This window comes from Trachinotus anak, unplaced genomic scaffold (genome assembly GCF_046630095.1).
Source record: "Trachinotus anak isolate AG129_WGS33_773 ecotype Australia unplaced genomic scaffold, CSIRO_AGI_Tana_v1 ptg000005l, whole genome shotgun sequence".
Lineage (NCBI taxonomy): Eukaryota > Metazoa > Chordata > Actinopteri > Carangiformes > Carangidae > Trachinotus > Trachinotus anak.
Window position 1 is genome coordinate 17,677,939 of NW_027273856.1, and position 19,532 is coordinate 17,697,470.

General features: G+C 42.1%; 1 long non-coding RNA gene across 1 annotated transcript in view; it reads left to right on the top strand.

The window, feature by feature from the left end:
* Positions 1-364: 364 nt before the first annotated feature.
* The window catches only part of LOC139621803 (uncharacterized), a 39,179-nt gene continuing 20,011 nt past the window's right edge, over positions 365-19,532 (top strand). Inside the window, exons 1-2 of the long non-coding RNA XR_011691084.1 lie at positions 365-1,075; positions 6,103-6,272. This is a non-coding gene — a long non-coding RNA (uncharacterized lncRNA). The remainder of the gene's footprint in view (positions 1,076-6,102; positions 6,273-19,532) is intronic.

Below are 19,532 nucleotides of genomic sequence, written 5' to 3' on the forward strand. Positions count from 1 at the left end.
GGAATGCCAAACGCTGCAAGAAATGTGTGACCCTGGAAAGGTGTCATTTCAGAGAAAATAAAAATAAAAAATATTATCTGCATGTTTTTGTGTTTGTGCCCTCCAGGTGCCTCTGCCATTGAACTGTGTGCCACGGTTCGTCATTTTGGCATGACTTAAATATTAAATATTGGACAATGCTGGGATTTCGATCAGCTTATTTGCATTGCATCCACAGTCGGTGACAGCAGATCTGAAAATAATTGCTCTCCTAAATGTCACTGCAGTTGTACTATCAGAGCTGAATGAACTAGGTAACCTATTCCTCAATTCAATATAAATAATCAGATATTAAATTCTACAGTGTAAAAATATGCGCCCACCATGGTGTTACTCAGTGTGCTGAGTGATGTAATGGGTCAAGAACACTGCAAGGGTTTCTGTGAATGTCTGTCTACTACACACACACACACACACACACACACACACACACACACTAGCAGCATGGCTATAGCACTAATGTCAGTTAGTCCAACAATTGATTGATTGATATGAATATTTAAGCACACATTTATAGTCCCCAGAGGATGTATCCTAATGACTTTGATGATCCCCTGACTTCTCCTCTGGCACCACCAAGAGGTTGGAGGGTGTCCTCCTGTAAAAAAAAAACAAGCCCATAGGTCATTTGTGCAGCAGGTTATGACCCATAGTTATGTTTTGTTGTTAGGCAACATTCAACCACCATATTAATAATCGAGGAGTAAAGGGAAAAGTCCAGTGAAGGAACATGTAGAGCGCAAAAATCCACGTCAGGTGTGGATGGAAGGGTCAACAGAACACAGGAATACGACAAAGGAGAGTGTTGTTCAATTGCAATGTGAAAGTATCAGTTTATTTTGTTTCTATTATCCATGATCATTCGACAAAGTTAACCACATTGTTAACATCGTAACCATGACAACAAGATAATTTAACGTTCTAAAGTGTTTATTTTAACAAAAACCACAAACTTTTCCTGAACCTAACCAAGAAATTTTTCTTCCCAAACCTAACCAAGCCATGACCATTTATTATTGTAACCATGGTGACAAAGGTAGGGTACACCGTTGTTGGTAGTTTGTGTGTTTATTATTGTAACTATGACGACCAAGTCCTGCAGCCATAGGGGCACTATTTCAGGAGACCTTCCTGTGGATTGTATCAGAGGGTTGACAGAGGGTTGATGATTTGTTGAGAGGTTCACATTGAGTGAAATGTCTCTGCAACTACTTGATTGAACTCCCTTGAAATTTCACATTCATGTTCCCTTCAGGATGAGTTGTAATCACTTTGGTGAGCCCTTAACTTCTCATCTATCACAACCGTCGGGTCAAAATTTGTCTCATATGTTGGTTTGACATTCCCATCAGTCTCAGCTGTACTTTGTTTTTAGTGTTAATTAGCAAATGTTGGCAATCTAACACCCTCAAGTAAGGCAGTGAGCACCGGACTCCATTAAGCTGGAGACTGAAAGACACAGATCCAAAAAACAGACCTAAAAAAGAACAGTGTGTATCAAAGCTGATATATCCTGACTATTAGTCTATAGTCTGTTATCCCTCTGAATCCTACATTTCCCATAATGCAACTCATTAGCATTTTTCAGTAAAGTTCATTGTATCTACCTGTCTCCTAAAACCCACCTCTTTTAAACACCTGTTCACAGACCTTTAGTTTGTAATGTAGGTTCTCTGTTGAAAAATGTTGATTCTTGAGTCTAAGCTATAGCAACCCTGATGACATCACCAGGTTATTTCAAACTTCAAATTATACTACCGTCTTCACTGTTGGGTAAAGTGAACTTCATATCAAAAATAAGTGGAGCGCCCCTTTAACATCATAGTCGTTGTGGGCATGTTGTCACACTGACATTAGCATTTAGCTCAAAGCACCACTGTGCCTCAGTAGAGCCTCACAGACCCAGACTAACATGACTGTAGACTCCTAGTCCTGTTGGTATTTGGACTGGCGGCATGTGACAGACAACTATTTACATTAAAGATGGAACCAACAGCCAGACACCTCCACACACTGTGGCTTCATTGCTCCAGCTATTTGGTGCCGACCACCAAACACCTCATCATCATCGCTGCCTTAACTGTGATTAATGTGCTTTGCCCTGCTGGGGTTAAAACAACCGCAGCGCATGCCGTTTATTGGCCTCCCCTACGTGTTTGTTGACAAGCTGTCCGGGACACACTTAACATATCATCCAGCCTGAAGAGGAGGTTGCATGGCAGTGACTTTGGGGTCAAGAGGTCAACTTATTACATTACAATCTGTTAGCAATGGAGTTTCCCCTGACAGACAAATAGACATACGGATGGACGGGCATGGGAATCTTCATCATACCCTGCGCCGCTGTGGCTTTATGGGATACCGCATCATTGCCAGCAGTTGCAGAGAGACGTGATGCTCTGGCAGCCAATCAGGGGGGAGAGAGGGAGAGGAATGCAGGATTGTAATCAGAAACACATGGTGGAGAGTGAGAGGGCCTTGTCTGTTGAGGGAGGATACCAAGAGACAGACATAGCTACACACTTGGATGCACACACAAACTCAGACACACACAAAGGGCTTTGTGAAAACATACCTAAACAGGGAGATGTAGGACATGTCATTTATTTTGCCTCAGTCCTGCTCCCTCCTCAGCAGGATTTCGGTTCTAACTGAAAGGAGAAAGGGGAGCACAGCCGGCCTGCTCAACATTTAGCAATAAGGAGCAGTCAGAAATGATAAAGCACGGTTACATGTTCATTTGACATTAAGAATAGTAGCTGTTTCTCCCTCACTGTAGCCGCAGCTACAGCTGTCCTCGCCCTCAACAAACCGCGGGGCCTGTGCTATATATACAGGCTGCAGAAACATTGCAAAAAGGCCTGGTCATTAGTCATTTCCCTGTGATGGGCCCTTTGGCATGTGTAACTGAGTTAAGACGGTGCTTACATGCTGGCTTTATGTGCTGACAACAAAAGCAAATTGCCTGAATAATGGACAAGCAATAAGAATTTAATTATTATATCACAATGGTAGATTTGGTAAGTAAAAGCTGCTCAATAACTACACAAAAAACACACATAAATAAAACCGGTTAAGTTGTATTTCTTTTTTTAATTCCATTTTTGTTCTTTTATCACCTACTGTAAATTGTTATTTATAGTGTAAAGCAGTCCTTTCCAAAATTGGACACGGCTAATTTTATTTCCTGGGCTACTAAGCTTAACGATAAAGTGGGCCTGGAATTTATGGTGGTTTCCACTGGCTAACCAGACCGGTCCAATAGCAGTATCAATCAGGGAGGAAAGTGCTGCGAGGCCAGTGTTTTGTGGAATTAAGACTCTGCTCCTGACTGTACAGCTCCCCAGTGAAGAGCTGCAATTACATCCCAGTCATTCTGTTAGCTACGCCTGTGCCAGGCTTTTGGGACAAACTTCCTCTGCACCAGCTGCAAAAAAAATGTGCATTTAGAATGTGCATTTAAAAAAAAAATTCTCAGTATGTCTCAGTACCGGAGGAAGAAAGTCACACTGTTTGACGTTTTTCTTTTTTTTTCACTCTGAATGAATTTTCTCTGCCTACTTCAGCTTCAGTTTCTGAAGAGTGAGTGTCCTCTGCTGTAATGTAGGTGGGCTGAGAGCACCCTGCTAAAAGCTCCTTTCTGACATGGAGTATGTACAGTATTATTGCCAGCTTCATCAGGCTGTTAAAGTGGTGGCGTCAGACTTGACAGGAAAAGCGGCCCAGGCTCCAGCATTATCTGGCACCTGGTGCACAGGACGGCGCGGTATGATTGCTGGAGAACAGCGCTGAGTTGGGACAATTAATGATATTAAAGAAGAAGAGAGCGTCCTGTTTACTCTGAACTCACACCGCAATTGGATTTTAAACTTAATTTGCTATTGAAGCCCTAATTAATGACCATCGTGAACATGAGGGATGCTCGCTACCATTTCCCTTCATGTAACTCTCCTTTTAAATCTCCTCATTAATTTCATATGTCATTAGCTGCCTGTTTTATAACACGGCCATGTCGCTTGTAGTCGTTTAGTGTCTGTGGTAATTCTGCATCTCTCTGTGGTCACTTTTTAAAATCTCTTTCTAGTCCTTCACATCCCCTTGTAGTAGATTTTCATATCTTTGTAGTTAGCTTGTGTCTCCTTGTGTATCTTTGTTGTCAGTTTGTTTTGTGTCTTGTGACTTTCCAATAAAAAATGTCAAAAATGACCACAAACAGAGGCTCTGGCCCAGAGGTCCCCTGCCTCCCTGATGACTGGAAGGTTTGTGCAGTAATCTAGCTGTGCTTGCTGTAAGTGTCTTGCTGGATATTCATAATTTCATCCATGCAGTTGGTTTGTGAAGCTGAAAATATAGGGAGGGGCACAGTGGGTCAGATTTTTATTGTGTTTGTAAGGGTTTTTTTCACCTTTGCTCTGCATCACAAGGGGAAATTAGATATTTCATACACTGATCTGACAGGAATCTTCCAAACAATGTAAAACTGGCTCATTGGTTTACAGGTTTTCATGGTTTATTAAACAAATTTCATTGTCTTTGAGCACAGGAGAAGAGAACTGTACCACAGTGATGCTAATCAGGCGATCACAGAATGCGTCATTTCTCTCTGTGTAGCCTATTTGACCTTAAGCTGCTGGGGCCCCATGTGTTCATCTGACAGCGTTCACTTCAGACTCATCACGCTGTGCTATATTTCATGGTTTTGTTTGGATTCTCTCTCCCCTGTAAATAGGATATGACCACCGCCTCTGAGACTAAAATAACCTTCTAGCTTTTGAAACACAAAAGTGCCAGTGTTGCTTTCTCCACTCAGAAAATATGTTGTCCTGACTCGTACCCTGAAATTACGTCCGCGACGACCAGTGGGCTGGGGAAGGCGCTGCTGTAGGCTTGCAAAGTGAGCTGCCTTTTGTTCTGCTTCAGTGTGACCAGACTGGGCACAGAAGTGTAGCCAGACAAATAGTCAGATCCAGATCCAGACTTAATGAGGTGTGATGTAGTGCTGTGTTGAGACTGTGGACATGAATTGGGTCTGAGGGTGAAATGAAAACAGGCCGTGCTTGAGCGCTGTGATAACATGATCTTCTTTTACATTACAGCAGACCAAAGTGGACCGGCTTCTACAGAACTGTTCATGGTGAATTGACTGTATATTACTATTATTACTTATTATCTCACATTAGCACTTGATAAAAGTACTTTTCTCTGCAGGAGTTCTCATTGTGGGAGGAGAGTATCTACGAGCTGAACTTACTCCTAAAGCAAAATCTGCATAGCAAAAAGACACATATTTGTATTATAGTCGAAAGGATGTTGAACTATTATGAATTGCTTACAAGTTTCAGTGCACTGGTTCCTCTGGGAGCTTTTCAACTACTGAACAGAGAGAAAGTTCTCACTGCATCACAGAAATGCTGCATCTTTGCTCTCTATTCGTCAGCTCAGTAGAAAACGCTGCCTGCTCTTCTAATAGTGTGGGAAATATTTAGCATATATTTGACATATATGGCTTTAAATTCATATAATTGGCCATTTGCAGAACTCTCCCCCAGATAGTAAAAGCTGTGATGGTCAGTTGCAACCATAGCATGGCTGGCCTGTCAAGCTTTGGATGTGAAGAGGACTCTGACTTTGAACTGAAGACTTTAGCTTCTGTGTTTAAGTATGGTATGATCAATCAGTGAAACCAAATCATTCAGCTAACGTTTACTAACTACATAGCTAGCTGCTGCTGCTGACGATATGCTAGTGACGCTTGTCATTTCAGCTGGAAAAATCAATAGTTGCGGACAAGAAATGGCTTTGTTTACTCTACTCTGAAATCAAATTTCAAACGGTAAATCTGTTAGCTCTGCAAACTGCACTGTGTACTGTGCAGTAGCAGCTAGGATCTTTACGAACTGTCAATTAGCTTGAGAGGGAGGGATACATGCAAGAGAGTTTTATTAAAATGTGCTGTTCAGTGTGTCTGCTTTTTTTCACAGAAAGATTGAGACCAATATTTGAGCATTAAGGCAATTCGCCAGCTCTGTCACCTAATAAATGTCCTGTTCCTTATCTTTACAGCTTGTAGGAAGCTAATGTCAAGGAGAGAGAGAGAGAGAGGGGAGGAGAGAAGAGGGGAGTAAGTCAAGAGTCAGAGTGACTTTCTGAGACAGACCAAAGAGGAGAAGCATCCTTGAGGTTGACATCGATGTGGGAACTAATCTGCCCGTGGGCTGTGATTCAGACCCAAGGTGAGCCCTGTGACATTTTGAGCTGATTAGGAATTTCACCAGCCTTAGCCTTTTGTGTCGTGTCAACTGCTCTGACATTGCATTACGCCGTTTCATTATCATGCAGTCACATCTAATAAGGGCACCATCCTCCAACCTGGGGAGCAGCATAAAACGGCCTCTTTAATGCACGGTGGCCTGAGAGGAGGAGCAAAAAGACAAATTAAGCCTGTAACTGTTGGATAAGTGCGAATGGGCTTTTGGCCCAGAACAAATTGCATTACTGTCACATTATGTCCATGGTATGCATGAATTAAGCACTGACTGGGTGACTCTCAGCACTCCCTGACTAACCTCCTCGCAAACTCTTCCTTGATTTTTTTATTACTTATTTCCATCGGCGAGGAGAGACAGGCCCATTCACAGACTTTCTGCTCCCCTCTCGGTCCTATTTGCATGGGGAACAATCTGACACTTTCTCTGCTCTGCTGCTGGAATGTGAGAATTGCACTGGGAGAGGAGTGTGGTTAGTCGATGGCCTTTCTGTGCTGATTCAGACATTGCAAGATGATGAGAGGGTGCTATAGTCACAGTCACTCCTCAGCCAACACTGCAGCACCAAGACCAGATGCATTTTTATCCAGGTCAAATGTCAGTCTTTTTGTGGTCGCTGTGTCCCCTGGCTGGAACAGGAAAAGGCCAAAGACATTCAGGAGTTTGATTCCTCTCCCACTGGCAAGTCTCAGAGCCTTTGTCAGACTTTTGCTTCGGCCTTGAAGTGGAGCGATGTGTCACGCTTAGACTGACATCTCGTCCGAACATATTAACGGCAAGATATGTCCATATCGTCACTGTGGGAAGGGACAGTCTGAGTGGACAAAAGCAGAACGGCCTGGGGGGACTGAGCTGTCTCTTCCTGTCTCATCGCTACAGCCTGTGTGTGCACTCATGTATGGAGACTTGGCTGCTGATGAAGTTGACTCTTTTAGGTAGACAAACAGCCCCTCTCTATACGAGAGTTCACAAAAAGTCAACATCCTGCAGAAGAATGTGTGCAGCAGATATGAATTGGACTGAATGCAGCAGTGAGGGGAAGGACAGAACAATGTCATGATACAGAAAAAATGAATCTGACTCACCTATATTTGTCTAATTGTTTACTTCCTGAGTGAAAAAGCCAAGACATGGTACAATGAGACAGGAAAGAGGGTGGAGATGGATTCAATTTATCACGCAATCTTTTCTGTTTAAAAAGAGAAACATGACCTGCTGGCTGTCTTTGCGCGATGAAGAAGATTAATAGGATCTGCAGGCTACCACGTAGCACCCAAAATATGCTACAATACAGTGTCCACGTCATGTAATGTCTCTCTACATCTCTCGCTCTCCTGCCATAAGCACAGAGAGCTTGGCTATTCTTAGCTGACTCCCCCGCAGGTGAATTATGGATGAGATGAAAAGCTCATAATGATATTTGGCTGATCAAGTATCATGCTAAAATGCCACTTAAAGTGTGATATAGCTCGCTGGGACGGGAAGCTTTTCTCCCCCACCTCTTCCCAAAGATGTGCGACACCACAGACAGACAGCGAGGGAGGGAGGGAGAGCTGTATCATCGAGGCGGCTGAGCAGACGAGATATGAGGCAGACAGTGTGGGTGACAGACAAACAGCCATGGTCATTGGGGGCAACCAGCAGGGAGAAACACTGTCTGAGCGTAGATAATAAGCTACTACCTCGCCGGGCTATTGCAGCACGTCCAGAGGCAGGTCCCACAGAGACCTCAATTCTCTGTCACTTAAAGGCATGAACATCCTGTCAGTGCCCGACACGTGACTCAGCCAGGTGTGTCTTATTAATTTTGAAATTTATGACTTTGACTTTTTCCTGATTCTTAAACGTGTTCCCGTGAGGACTGGCTTCACAGTGAGCCTGCACGCCATACAGCTAGACATAAATGTGTGTTCATGCATGTGACTATGAATTACCCTGCACCTACATGTGCGTCTCCTTCACAAAGTTATATTCCCTGCCAGATCAGTGTACATGTTGTCTGTGAGTGAGAGACATGATGTATTTCTTTAGGTTTTGCTCAAGTTGCTCTATCTTAAGTCGTGACCTTGAAACACAAGGATAAATAAGGTGGGTCTTGATGGTTTTGTCGTTTGCACATGTTTTCGGTGTTGACATCAATCAGTTTCTATATACAGCTGAAATCAGAAGGTGCTATTTGCAGAGGCCCTGACAGCTTAACTCGCTGCAGTTTAAGAAAACACAAGCAAGTAGAAGAAAAAAAAAAAAATCCTCAGCATTTAAAGGAGCTATTTGTAAGCTTTGCTATTGTTGCATAGCTAACGTTAGCATTAAGAGCTATTTACTTACCAGTCCAGAACAAATCTTGTGAGTTCAGCATCCACCTTTATTCCTTTACTCACCACGAGCTGTGGAAAACAACCCCTGTGTTTTGCTTCTATTTCTGTCTCTTCTTTTCTTGTACTGTAGTTAGAATGCTAACCAGCTAGCCCTAACCTGGTCAGCCTGTATTGTCACTTTCCCATGCTGAGTCATTATAGCATCCATTCTGCCCTGAAGAAGTAGCGCTGCTCAGACGGCCGTATTGTATCCTCACGTATTGTAAATGAAACAGTAGCTGAAGCTTTTGGCAAGACTGGTTTGTAAGCAGCTGCTAATGCTAACGGTAGCGATAGCAAAACGTAGCCTACAAATGGCTCCTTTAGTATAAGAAAGCTGCTAAGAAGTAAATTAAGAGACACATTCACCAGTCTGACAACACAAATACAGCATTGCATTTATTTCTTGTTATTATTTGATATATTTTTTGGTGTTTTCTCACTGCGTGTGTGTTATTGAATGAATGAACAAGTTCTTTATTTGATTGTGTTAGATCTGTTTATGCGTAAGTTGATGTAAGTTCTATACTTTTTTAAACCAAAAGCAAAAGAGTTTTTTGTGCCTAATTGGTTTACACAATACTACCACGTAATGTTCGAGGAAAAAAGGTGCGAGGTGTGCTAATATAAGCAGCAGTGACATACTGTGTCGGTAGCCTTGGAACGAGCAAAATAGAAATAGATTAAATGTTCAAGCTGCAAGAGTCAGGCACTTGATGTCAACAAAGACAGAACACAATAAGTGAGACACATAAAAGGACATTAATGAGAGCGTGAGCTGGGAGTTGTTGTCCAAAAACAAGCCAGTTTTTGTGTTCTTAGGCTTTGGATACTTTTCAGTGGTTCAGGCAGCTCCTTACTAAAACTACTGCATATGTGTGAGTTTAATTACCTCTCCAGGGATTACCTTTGCAGTGATTGCCACTTTCAAAGCCTTCTTGATGCCAAACACAACATGACCTGTGCAGGTGTGGCCCTACTGTTCACGGGGAACTGTCTCGCTGAGCGGAAAAGCGTTTAAGCACTTCCAGCAGGGGTGCTAACGGAAATCATCTCAACCATGAATACTAAATGACCCAAGGTGTACATTGGTACATCTCAAATATGTGCTTGGCCCCGGTCCAGTGGAAAGGAAATACGATTCCTACTGCCTATTGTATTGACAGCAAAATGCTGTAATGGCACTGAGACTGGACTTGTGAGGTGTCTTTAGCATCACCGGAGTTCGTTTTGATTATGCATGTCTATAAATTTCCTCCTTTTTTTGTTTTCTGCTGGAAAGAAATGGATTTACGCATACTCCATGGGGGCTGCTAGATCGCTGTCAGATGTGACACAGTGTAAGCTGCTGTTTGTTTTCACAGCTTCTTTTCATAGTCGCTGAGTATGCTACGACATGACAGATACCAGGGAGAACATCACTCTGGAGTGCCCTTCAGAGATGTCCCTTGGAAATAAGTATTTGTAGGCTACAAAGAGACAAACACAGCTCCTCTGTGCTCGCTCCTGCTGCGCTTCAATGATTCCACCATGTTACATGTTTTCTTTTTTCCTGAAATAAATCACACATTTATACTGTATATATACGCCACACTCGCCCAAGTAGTACCCAAGTGCTTTGGGACCACTTGTTCATTCAGCTTATAAGTTATAGCATGTCCTACCACAGGGTATGATGAAATTTAACCTCTAAAAACTAATAATATAAACACACCGGCTGCAGAAGAAGTCATAGGATCTAAATGAATTTGTGAGGAAAAAAAAAAAAAACATTCTAGCCACCGAGCTATGTAAATGTATCCACAGCCAAAATCACTTTGGCCCTTGCCATCCAGGTTATTTACGAGCTCTCATTAGCAAATGCCTTTCACACAGGACTGTATACTGTGTCCTCTCCACTTTCACTTCGTACTGTAAAAAAGAAAATCCACAGAATTAATGTTCTGGAAAATATAGTCGTAATAAAAAGTGTGGCGAGCTCTCGTGCGCCGCCAAAAACGTTTCACTCAAATCAGCACAATTAACCTGCAGGAGAGAGCACGTTGTTTTAATTCATTACCGCCCACAGCACAACAATGGGCATCTGTTCTGTGGGGCTGCTTTTAGGAGCTGCAGACTGACAGGGATTCTTACACCATTACTGGTGCTCTGGCTTGACTTGAAAACCAACACGGGGTGCTGGCGCGCAAACAGTGCAGTGAGATCTTTATTTTGCCTCGAAAACGGTGCTCTAAGTTTGTTTACAAAAATCCCCAAACTTTCTGCGGTGCCAGGCAGTGTATCAGCCTTATCAGAGGTGATACCATCTGGTGTGCCAGGGCGAATGATTGAATGACTGCTGAGTGCATGGCATATTGCCGCCTGGCAGGTGGATACATTAAAGCTATCCCGGGAGAGTCAGCAGTAGCAGGCGTGCTGCACACTCTCCCTCTGCCTCCGCTGACATCCTCAGGACGCTCCAGTCGAACATGCATCATTTCTGAAGCAGACGCCGCGTCGGCGTTGTTGTTGTCTATACACACCGACAACGGAGCTGCTGTGGGAAAACATGCTGTCATACATGATACAGACGCAGCATGGTGTCCCAGAGACAACAGCGGGGCTCATATCGGGAGGGCAGTGAGTTATGACATCTGCATGCTGGCATCATGAAGTGGTGGGGTCTGGGGCTGCACTGGGTGGTACTGTGAAGATAACATGAGAGCGATGTAGAATAGCCTCTTGAATCGACTTGGCTTGGGAAATAAATAGGAACAATGTGGCCTTCAGTTTACAGCCTTCACCATCTGGTAGGCATGATCACACTTAGGAAAAGACCCACTTCAGCTTTGGCCATCAGTTTTTCATTAAGCGTGCATTCAAAACTGCCATGTTAAAAGCAGGCATATTAAAGGACAAGTCATGAGATTCTTCTGTAGCTTCTGTGCATCAGAGCTATTGAGATGCTTTACTTCAGTAAAAGCACTTTAATGTAAAAACAGTCAACCACAAGTAAAAGTTCTGCATTTAAAGTCTTGCTTAAAGGTGCACTGTGGAGTTTTCTCTCGTAAACAAAGTGTTTAGTGTTAATTTTTATTTGCATGACCCATAGTTGATGACACATAGGAAAAGGCCCACTTCAGTTTTATTTTTTTTGGGGGGGGTTTTCATGCGAGTTTCTTACATTATCTGTGAATTCAAAACGACCGTGTTAAAAGTATATTTAAGGACAAGTTAATAGATCTTTCCCTATCTTCTGCAAAACGGAGCCACTGTCATAATTTAATTTACTAAAAAATAATTGAACTTTAATGTAAAAACACTTAATTACAATTACTTGGTTGCTCACCTGGTAAAGCCTGTATCATTAAGGCTCAGTCCTAACCACAGCGGCCCGGGTTCCAATCTGACCCCTGGCTCGTAATCATGCCATCCCCTCTCTCTCTCGCTCTCTCTCCAGATATAATAAAGCCATAAAAATCCCTAAAAAAAAAGTTATGCATTTGAAACCTTACTTAAAGGTGCACTGTGGAGCTTTTTTGTCTAAACAAACAAAGGTTCTGTTTACATTCAGTGTTGACTTAACTTTTAGTGTTCACACAACCCATAGTTCATATTTTCTGTATTCTTTAGGCTCACATTACATCTGGTCGGCATGATGACACTAAGGGAAAGGTCCACTTCAGTTTTTGCTATCAGTTTTTTTTTTCATGGGTTTCTTACATTATCTGTGCGTTCAAAAGTGCCACGTTAAACGTAGGTATGTTAAAGGACAAGTCATGAGATCTTTCCCTGGCTTCAGTGTACCAGAACCATCGCAGTAGCAGCACTTTAATGTAAAAACAATAAATTATAAATAAGAGTTCAGCATTTTTATTATCTAACTTACAGGTGCACTGTGTAGTTTTCTTGTAAACAAACAAAAGTTCTGCTTACATTCAGTGTTGACTTAACTTTTACTGTTCATTTTTATTTGCATGACCCATAGTTCATATTTGCTGTATTTTTTAAGGCTCACATTACATTTTGAAAGCAGCTCCGCTCACTGTTTCCTATGCCTGGCTTTCAGAAATTCATCCGCTGCGGTTGCATTACGACCCGCCTTCCTTTTACAGCCTGTCCAAACCAAAGCAGAGCCAGCTGTAGTACACAAAGCAAGACGGAAGTTAAAAATACATTTTACAGAATCATATTGTACAATTGCTGCTTTCATTTGGAGATATTTCGACAGTGTTTACTATAGAGGAGAACATTTACCATGGACAAGGACAAAGGAAAAATTGTTTATATCTCCTTACAGGATAAGTATAGAATAATAGATAAGAAATGAAGGAAATGAGCAAAAACTGGGATTTTGCTATTCATTCAATTATTGTCCAAACACCTGAACATAAAACAAACCCAGTACAGCACATTTACAAACAGGATTTAGGTCCAGCTGTGTACAGGAATAATTTGTGGATTATGTCTATTGTATTTCCAGATCTGTGCAGGTAAGCGACAGGCTTCATTTACATTCCTGTGGCCTGCAGTGCACAGACTATGAGCGTCCCGACAGAGATGAAACAGGATTTTTCCTGTTGCCTGTTGATGTCATATCCCTGCAGAGAATAAACCGAGAGTGTTTCCTGTTGATATTAGGATGTCAGCTCCCATCTGCTTGTGCAATCACATTGAAAGACAGACACACACACACACACACAAAAAAAAAGAAAACTGACCTCCTCTGCCGGGACACATCCTGACCTGGCAACTGCTCAACTCTCACTGACCGCACCTTCATCCTCCCATTGAAGTCAGTCCCCCCAATACAATGATACACACACACACACAATGACAGCTGCCAAGCCACCTTTAGAGATATCACGTTTCCACAGCTCCCACTATGCTGTCCAGTTTTTCCCGAGGACATACAGTGTAATTCAAAATAAATCATGTGCAGAAATGTGGAGCCATATGGAGGATACATATGATGGCCATACAAAGTCTGAGTAAATTCTCCTCTTTAAGGCCCGACTGAGTCATGAATTTTTAGTATTTCAGTGCATGCACATGTGCTATTTAGAACAATATATTCATGCTTTGGGATTTGAAGCCACACCACAGCAGTTACTATTAGTTATGTACCTGGAATAGGCTGTATATTAAGCATGGGAAGAGAGAAAAAAAACCTGTAATGTCTACAAGCACAAGAAGGTGGCGAGAACCAAGGTTACCACAGTTATAAATAAGCAGGAAAGCAAAGAGAAGCTGAGGAGAAACATTACCAACTAATATAAACATATGTCATTTTCTTCACTCACAGTTAAAAAGTTTCAGGAAATATCGAATGAACTTTTCTCGTCAGCTGGCAGAGACGTGCTTGCTCTAAATCAAGCGGCGTAGATGATCATTTCTAGGCTTGCTGATTAATACGGCAGGAAGCCTTTACATGAAAGCACATAAAAACACTATGCAGGCTATTTCCTGCTCCCGCAGTTTGAATTGTCCTTCATACTGTCTGTGGATTGGTAGCGGCTCAGAGGAAATGGAGCTGTGTGCACAGATGGGAGCCCACACAGCCCCACCTCCGGCTGAAATGACAGTCAAATGGTACATGTCTGTGTGTGTGTGTGTGTGTGCGTGTGTGTGCAGGGCTCTCTCTTTGCACTTCCATTTGTCACAGTCTGTATTTAGGTATGGAAGGGTCATCCATGCATACGCCTAATTGGCGTGTGTGTGTGTATGTGAGTGAGTGGGAGAGCACAGCTTGACTCCTAGTGTTGACACTGGCTCGGTGACAGTCTGAACACTCGGCTGTGTTGACGAGTGGGAGTCCCGCCCCGTCTGCCCCTTTGTGGAGAACGAATATTAATAATTCAAAGTGATCTCAATCTCAGCTGCCTCTGAGGCCGTTACCCATTACCCTGCGATGAGCTGATATTGCTGGTGCATAAAAGGCCACCGAAAGGCAAAAGGCAGAAGTGGAAAACTGTGATGCGCTGCTAAAAGGCACCCCTGAGGTTTGTGCTATCTAACTGGGGTGAAAGAAACGTATTGCTTTGAGAAGACAGACACACTAGATCCCTCCTCTCCTTGGTCCTGGCATAGATGTGCATAAAGTAAGCTGTCTGTAATAGAAAGCTAAATGTCTATACAGAGGACTGATTTCTTATCGTAATCTGCGAAACGATCAGCAGCTCTGAAAAGGAAGCAAATCTGTCTGGATGGTGGCTGTGCAGCTCAAAAGGCTGTCTATCCATCTCTCCTAATTCCCCTTATTTTTTTTTTCCAAGATGCAGGTTTAGGTTATGCACAGAAACAAACAAGAAAAACTCTCTGTCTAAAATGGCTTCCCACCCACAGGGAGAAATGGAGGGTAAAGAGGTTGGGTTGACCTGATATTGTGTCGGTAGGTTTTCATGCTCTGATCCCTGTAGTGAGGTGGGATGATGTCTAATCTAACTCACACTGCTCGCCTGATGCATTTGCTTTTACCCTGCAGGTACATGGGCTACCTTAATCTATCTGGTTGATGCCACATGATAGCAGCAAAGTTCACAAAGTGCTGAGGAAAAAAAAAAAAGCACACACAGACACACACACAAAAATAATCCACACACATCAAAATGTTAGCTGTTATCAGACTGACAGCTCACCGTCTTTGACAGGTGTAATGACACATAAATATGTTCTAGGAAAGTGACAATACTTGTCATCTGGATCCAAAAAATAAAAAATAAAATATAAGCCATGCAGATTCCAGCAACAACAAGATCCAAAGAGACAGATAAAGCCTGTGACATAAATCACACCTATATTCTGCCTTTGTGAATGTTATAATCAGTTTGTGTTGACACTGTCATAAAGGTGTTAATTCAACTGCATCTGTATTGAGGCCACAGTTGGACTGCATCATATTTAAATGTGTTTCCAATATTATAGGTGGGAAAAAGATTACAAACACCTCAACTCATTATAATGGCATCCAGTTCAACCTCAATAATAAACATACATTAGCAGAATTGAGACTCACTCTCTGAAAGTGTCAACTAAAACATTACCATCTTTGTAGAGTATTAGATTTTACAGGTCTACATAATATCAAGTGTGTGTATATCAGTGGCATGCTGATTGGAAGATTATCATAGAAGTGATTTTTAAAGTATTTTTCCTCTATACTCCACATTTGATATGTTAACGGTCAGTTGAAAGGAATAATCCTCTTCGAATTGCCACTATTATGAAAAGGTGGGGGTCAGGAGTTAGTTGGTTGTTTGGCTCTGCTTGCCTATTTGTAAAAGTCACCACATGCCACTGGTGTATATATTTATGTATATACACAGTACTGAGCAAATGTTTTAAGATACTCCAGATGTTTAGATACTTTTTCATCACACAAGACTGGAAGTCAGGAGGCATCTGATACAGCCAGAGTCATGAAGTTGGTCTGGCCCCCATGGTGTTACACCATGATAGGACAATAATAGATAATAGCTATGGCAGTCTCCGTAAAAGTTTCATTGAAGGGGGTTTTTTAAATATAAAGTTAAGAAAATGTCCTTTAAATGTCCTTCCTCTCTCTGTATTATTTTGTTTACCACATTTATATTGGTTTCTTTCAATTCCCTTCTGGTCTATTTCACAAGTAAAAAAAAAAAACAAACTCATTTGAAATCCCATTGACATTTGTAACTATGGTAATAATTAAATCCTCCAATGAAAATCAAGTCTTTAAACTTGTTAATATATTCATATAATGTTTTTTAACATGACATAAGACATATCATGAGTGAAATAAGCAGTCAACGCCATAACTGTGCATTTCCACCTTGGTATTGCAGTGAACCAATGACAGCCTCATAAAATCGATTCAGGGATTCATACATCACATACCTAAGGAACCAATCCTGTCGAACTGTGGGGACAGGGGGTGGGAAAAATAAACCTGAAACCTTTACAGTACAGAGAGACAGAGTTTTCATGAGGACAACCCTTTACACTTTGTCAGCCACTGCCAGTTACAAGCTAACAAACATAACCAATTAAATACACTTACCATTCTGATACTGGTCTTGTAGTTGCTGGTTTTGGTGCACAATGAACTCAAAACCTTCAGAGTCTGGGTCTGACTGAGGCTCCAACATGTGGCTGATCCTTTCCAATGTTTACCCCACCCCACCCCAAATCATCTCGAAACTCTCTGCTGTTTTATCCGTCAACTTAGCAGGTAAGTTTAGTGTGTTAGTATGCTAATGTTTGCTAATAGGCACTAAATACAAAGTAGAACTGAGGCTGATGAGAATGTCAGTTTTGCAGGTATTTGGACAAATTTAAAATTACGCTGATGATGACAGCAGAGGAAAAGTATTGCAACTCATCCTGAGGGGAACATAAAGACCTGCAACATATTTTTTGGCGATCCATCCAAGAGCTGTCAAGATTTTTAACTCAAAACCATAAATGTCAGCCTCACGGTGGTGCAGGAGAAAAGTCAAAAGATCAGTCAGTAGGGTTCATTCCCTGGACACCATGAGTGCCTTTTATTGCTTGAAAACAGCTTCTGGCTACAATATTTAGGAAGAAATGGACCCAGGAGTTTTGCTTACTGGTCAACTTTCCAGCTAGCTTACCTGTTTTGGATATAAAGCAGACATGCAGTTTGTTTAGACAAGAGGAAGGATCTTGGCTGCTTTCTGTTTAGCAGCAAATATGCAGAGAAAGTTAATGTCTGCAAGTTTCTGAATCAAAAAAATCAAATGAATTATACACCATGGAGTTTTCATCCACTGCCATGTTTAACTGATTTTAACTGATTATTATTCCGTCTAGCTTCACATTAATGTTTTTAACATGTTTCTTTTTTTTCTTGCTTTGTGCACATCATTTCTTGAGTGAAATGCGCTATACAAATCAAGTTTATTATTATTATTATTATTATTATCATTATTATTATTATTATTGTTAAACAAAAACGCCAGCTGTGGCTAAATGTTCAACAAATTGACCCAAATGTGATGGACCTTTTACAGAAACCAGTAGATGTGACACACATTTTGAATAGATCCAAAGCTGTGAGCTACAGTATGTGCAAGCTCTGCTGTACAGTTGTATACAACAGCAACAGGGATTTCTAAGGCGGTGGTTCTCAAACTTTTTCACATCAAGGACCCCTAAACTGACACAATTTATCCATCAGATAAGATTTTTTTTTTTAGGATCTGAGGTTAGATCTTAGATTAGGGCTCTGACAGTGGCCTTCAGTGAATGGAGTGACAAGAACTGCCTCCTTCTGAACACCTCCTATAAATACCTAGGTGTGCACCTGGACAGTAAACGGGACTGGTCTCTGAACAGGGAAGGGGCAGAGCCGATTCTTTTTCCTCAGGAAGCTCAGGTCCTTTGACGACTGCTGTGAAATGTTGCACACGTTTTGTCAGTCAGTGGTGACGAGTGTCTTTTTTTCTGCTGGAGCAGCAGCATGTCAGACAAGAACACTTGGAGACTGGACAAGCTGGTTAAAAATCTATCCAGATGTTTTATTGCAGAGTGTTTGAAACCCATGACCAAGGTAGTCATACACTAGTAGTCATTATGTTATTTACGGAAGGAATTACAGTGAAAATGACTTATTCCCTCTTGCTGAGGACTCTCAGGAACCCTCTCAAGGACCGCTGCAGTTCCCCAGACCCCACTTTGAGAACCCCTGTTCTAGAGGACCACTAACTTTGGAATATAATATATGGCCCTGATCAACCTGTGTTTCCCAGATCTCTTTAAAGTAGGTTGTGAATAAATATGACCATAACATGTCATAATAGAAATAAAATATGAGGCTGACGAACACCTGAGCTCCTTCTCTCTCCAACAAGAACGTGTCCTGAATTCAGCACATTTCACATGTGACGTTTGTGAGGGAGAAGGAACAAGTTCTTTCCTGTGGTTAAGCTGCACTCTTAACAAGAGTTGGGTTAACAGGTCAACAGCACCTGAACCTTGTTACAGCTGTTTCTTCGGATCTTCTGAAGAAACTATGTGAACCATTTAACCCTGTTAGAAAGGTCAAAATTTTGCTTGGCATAAGTGGCAATTAGGTACATCCAGCAGCGAGCTGACTCAGAGAGACAAGCTGACCTGAGCTGAAACTGTCAGATTGGATTCTTAATGAGGACCACATTCTGCTGACACTCACTTAGCAACTGTTTTGTACGTTCTCAGGAGTCTGACTGTCATGAATTTAACCTCAGCACAAAATAAATACCCAAGAATTTGGCTCTGAAGCAGAGACAGTGCAGACAAAGGTGGAGGTATTCCGACAAAGCGCTCCTGCTTCAACTGTCGGCGAGCTGAAGAAACAATGAAACCTGTGGATCTTTTCAAAAAAAGTCAGACGCAGATGATGAGCAGGATCGATCTCGGATTCATAGGCCGCGCAGCTTAAAACCACATAATGCTGGAATTAATTTCCCCATGAGCCACACATGCAGGCATACCCTCCTCATCCCCACGAATAAAGTTCACCTGAGTATGTGTGGGCAGCCACAAACTTAACATGCAGTCTGAATCTCGCTATGCTATCACCGCTCTTCCATTTCCCCGGTTTGCACAAATCCATATTTAGCTGCGATATGTCTTTGGGGTTTGGCACCTTCACACCTTCGACGCGGAGGAGATGAGAGTCGGCCTGTTAAATATTAATGCGGGGCCAGATGCCCGACTGGCCGCTGGCATTTATCTTAACCTGCTCCAGCAGGTGTGAGCCCAGCAGGTCCCACTGACATCCAGGAGGAGCACTCAACCTCTGGATCATTTAGAGGCGTTAAAGGATTATATCTGCGCTGAACCAAGACTCGACCAATACACCCGAGGGGATGGAGGGAAGGACTGAGAGAGAGGAGAGGGAGAAATGATT